Below are 4,476 nucleotides of genomic sequence, written 5' to 3' on the forward strand. Positions count from 1 at the left end.
TGGGGCTCCAGGAACTCCAGGGGATGCTCTGGATGGGGCTCCAGGAATTCTGGGGGATGCTCTGGGTGGGGCTCCAGGAACTCCAGATGATGCTCTGGATGGGGCTCCAGGAATTCCGGGGGATGCTCTGGGCAGAGGCTCTAGGAGCTCCAGGGGATCCTCTGAGGAGGTGATCCAGGAGCTCCAGGAACTCCAAGGTCTCCAGGAAATACAGGGGATGCTTTGGCCAGGGAATCCAGTAGCTCCAGGGGATGATCTGGCCAGGTGCTCCAGGGGATGTTTTGACCAGGAATTCCAGGGGGTGTTTGGACCAGGTGCTCCAGGAGCTCTGGGGGATGCTCTGGCTGAGGGCTGGATGCCCTGCCCGTGGCAGGGGGTTGGAACAAGATGGTCTTTAAGGTCCTTTCCAACCCAAACCATTGCAGATTCCAGGACTCCATTATAGGGATCCAGGCCTGGCCATTCTCTATCTCTCTCCAAAGGCAGTGGGTGTCAGCAGGACCTACAGGGATGTCCTGGCTCGGGTCGAGGAGGGATGCAGCTCTTGGCTTCCTCTCACCAGGCACGGGACTGGAAGCAGTGTGGCCATGGACGCGTCACAAACGGCATCCCGGCGTTGCTGCTGGATCCAGGATGCATGTGGAATGCTCTGGGATGCAGATCTGGATCCAGGATGCCTGTGGAATGCTCTGGGATGCAGATTAGGCACCCACCGGCCTCTGGTGCTTTGGGAAGCATCCCTGGGCTGCTCCAGCAAGGCTGGGCAGGTCCCAGAGGTCCCACTGCTGGAGTCAGACAGTATCTGGGATGGTCACAGGTGCCTTTCAGAGCCAAGGGACATCCACGTCAACCTGAGCCACGGGCTGAGAAGCCCAGAGGCTGTGAAACCCCATGGGTGGGGTGGGGGGTCACAAGAGCATCATCCCCCGGCCCTTCTCTCCCCCAGGGAGCGGGGCAGGACCTTGGCTTCAGTTTTGCAAGAGAGTTTGGTATTTGGAGGGAAGGAGGGATGCTGGCAGGGCACAGGGAGGGAAGGAGGGAGGCTGGCAAGGCACAGGGAGGGAAGGAGGAGGCTGGCAGGGCAGAGGGAGGAGCAGGCTGGCCGGGGCGGTGCTGCATCATTCACTGCCGCCCTCCCCTGGGTGGTCTCCGCGGGGCACAATGGGTTGCAGAGCCCCTTTGTGCGCTGCTGCCGCTGGATTTTAGGCTCCAGTCACTGAAGTAAACCCGGGCAAGGCCCTATGCAGGCTGATTAACCTCTTCTTTCCCAGGCACGGCCTCATTCTGCCCCTCAGAGGGGTGTACCTGGATGGTACCTCCGGGCCGAGTTTGGGTCCCCGGCAGAAGGTTTGGGTCCGTGGCTGATTGGCCCTATGGCTGGGCCCTCTAATCCCCAATAACCTCCCCTAAACTCCTTGGCAAGGCTGCCTGCTGCAGGCAGGGCACTGTGGTGGCACTGTGATGGCACTGTGGTGGCACTGGTGGCACTGATGGCACTGTGGTGGCAGGCACTGGGATCACATCCAGACTGACACACTATCCCTTTCCAGCAGGGCTAAGATCCCACAGTGTGGGAGGGTGGTCTCGAATTGGAAAGAAGGGGCACACATTTCACCCCCCTCGGGCTGCAGAGAACAGCGAGGGAAGGGGAGATTTTGGGAGGTGAGAGGGGACAGGTGACCACAGGGGATTTGGGGACAGGCACAAGCCTGTGTTGCACGTGCACCCCAAGTGTGGGATCCCCCCTCCAACCTGGGATCTTCCCTGTGCCTGCTGGGATTGCAGGAACACACGGCTGCAGAGTGCTGCCCGTTCACCTCCTTCATCTCAGAGGGTGGCAAGTTCAGGGTTTGTTGCTCCTTTTGTAACCCAGGGATGAAACAGTTGGGGGTTTATATTTAAAAAAAAAAAAGACAGGGAAGAGGTGTTGGTTTTGTAAAGAGAGCTGTAATTGTGGCTGTGAAGGTGGATGCTCTGCAGCCTCCCGGGAAAGGCCCCTCCAGGCCCATAAATAATTCAGCTGCTCTGACAGACCGAGTTCCTCCGCTCAGATAAATCTATTGATCCTCCTCTGGTTTGAATCCTGGGGATGGAGCTTCCCACACAGGCTCTGCCAGCGCTTCCCTGCACAGGCAGAGGAGCGTCTTGGCATCCTCCACCCCTCCAGGACAGAGGTTTGAGTCACCATCCCACCGGGAAGCACCCGGTGCCCTCCACTGAGAAATACCCAGTGCCCTCCCCTCCAAGAGTCCATTGCCGAGGCCCTTTAGCACCTCTCCTCTTAACGACAGGATAATTAACTCTTCTGGCTAATCACTCGGGGGTTTTCACACTGCAGGCTAGCGCTTCTGCTCCCTGTTAAAAGCAAACGTTATGGCATCACCTTCCCGGCCTGGTGGGATAAATTACAGAGAGACACGAGGCTTCCTGGTGCCTGCAGCATCCTCCTGCCATGGCAGCATCATCCTGCCACAGCATCCTCCCACTGTGACATCATCCTCCTCCCACGACAACATCCTCTTGCCATAAAAACATCCTCCAGCCACAACAGCAACCTTCCATCCTCCTGCCTCAGCAGCATCCTCCTGCCACGGCAACGTCCTCCCACCGTGACATCATCCCGCTGCTGTGACATCACCCTCCTGCCACCACAACATCCTCCTGCCATGGCAACACCCTCCCAGCCTCAACCACAACACCCTCCCACCCCGGGAACATCCTCCTGCCATGGATGGCAACACCCTCCCAGCCCCAACCACAACACCCTCCCACCCCAGGAGCATCCTCCCGCCGTGGCAGCATCCTCTTGTTGTGCCATCACCCTCTTGCCATGGCATCCTGCTCCCACCTTTCCAGCACCTTCCCTCCATGGCAGCACCCTCAGTTTGTTGGCCATCACATCCCTCCCTGAGCAGTGACACCACCAGGACCCCTTGCCAGATATCCCCAGACACCTCCTTGACACAGGGACCCTCCCCCCTTGTTGAAGAGATCCAACTGCTTCAACTGGATTAAGCATTTGGGTTTGACTTGGATTAATGTTTTTTTTTTCCCTGAATATAAACCATTTTGCATTTCAAAATCCTTCGGCAAACAGAGCAGTTTGTCTTTGTGTTTGCTAATTTAAAAACAAATATTTGCCTGCCAAGCAAATATAGTCTCTTAGGATGTGCTATTAATAGGATAATTAGGCAGCCGGTAATGAAAAGGATTGCTGGTAATTATGGCAAGATTTGTTTTGGCATTTGAAGGCAGAAAGGGAGGCTGAAGTGCTAAAATCTACCTTCGAGTTAATTAGTGCTATTAGAATACACCTGAAAAAATAGGGCAGCTAATGAACACTCCAGTTTGGTTTTAAAGAGGCCGTGGAAGGTGTTTTTCTGTGAGATGCTCAGAAAGGGAACAAAATCCTCTTTCTTTCAGCTTCCCACAGTTTGGGGTGGGACAAAGTGTTGTTCCATGTGAGATGGAATTTGGGGTGTGCTGACCCTTTTGGGGTGCCCCATCCCTTTTAAGGTGTGCTGACCCTTTTGGGGTGTCCCATCCCTTTTAGGATGTCCTGTCCCTTTTAGGATGTCCCATCCCTTTTAGGGCATGCCGTCACTTTTGGGGTGTCCCACTTCTTTTAGGGTGTGCTGTCCCTTTTGGGGTGTCCCACCCCTTTTAGGATGTGCTATGCCTTTTGGGGTGCCCCATCCCTTTTAGGGTGTACTGTCCCTTTTGGGGTGTCCCACCCCTTTTAGGGTGTGCTGAGCCTGTTGGGGTGCAGGTTTGGCTGCGAGGGGTTCCTCTGGTGTGGCTGTGGGGGTTTGGCTGAGCTGGGTGGGAAGGGGCAGCTCATTTTGCAGCCCATGGCAGGAGCTGGGGTTACATAAACCCTCCCCTCGCTCAGCACCGCACACAAACCCCCGCGTCAGCCGCCCCGAAATGATTAATTAGAAAATTACATTTATATAACCCTCTAATCTGTATTTGTGTGTTGCCAAGGGCAGAAGCAGAGGTAGGGGAATTACATCCAGATTAGCTCTGAGCCAGAGGAAGCCCAGATCTGCGATTATTTTGAGGGCAGAAATTGTAAAATTGTACCAATCCGGGGAAAAAGAGCCAAAATTAGGCTTTTTTTTTTTTTTTCCACCTTAATTCCCCCCTTCCACGACTGAGAAAAGAGAGCAGATGAATGGAGCGAGGTGGTGCCTTTCAGGGGTTACTGGGTGAGGGCCCCGGGGCCGCCTCTGTACAGCGAGAGGTGAGGGGAGAGAAAAAGCTGATTTCCAGCTGAACATGGCCTTCAGTTTCCCAAACAAAATTGCTTTTATTCTTCTCAACATGTGTTCCAAAAGATTAAAGAGCTGTAAGCTTGCACAGCTTAATAAGAGTGTGCATTAGAAGAGTGGCCTGGAACGGCGGCGCGGAACAAGCCCCCCCCCCCCAGTTTGGGGGAGGATTTGAAATCCTGTTTATTGAATTATAAAGAAC

At 54.8% G+C, this 4,476-nt stretch overlaps 1 long non-coding RNA gene across 1 annotated transcript; it reads right to left on the reverse strand.

Moving 5' to 3' along the window:
• Positions 1-1,927: 1,927 nt before the first annotated feature.
• Positions 1,928-2,603, reverse strand: LOC113970102. The gene is made up of 2 exons (XR_003535040.1): positions 2,274-2,603; positions 1,928-2,124 (listed from the first exon to the last, which is right to left on the reverse strand). It is a non-coding gene; the product is annotated as an uncharacterized LOC113970102 (long non-coding RNA).
• Positions 2,604-4,476: the final 1,873 nt, after the last annotated feature.

Source organism: Neopelma chrysocephalum, unplaced genomic scaffold (genome assembly GCF_003984885.1).
Source record: "Neopelma chrysocephalum unplaced genomic scaffold, ASM398488v2 Primary Assembly neopelma1_75, whole genome shotgun sequence".
NCBI lineage: Eukaryota > Metazoa > Chordata > Aves > Passeriformes > Pipridae > Neopelma > Neopelma chrysocephalum.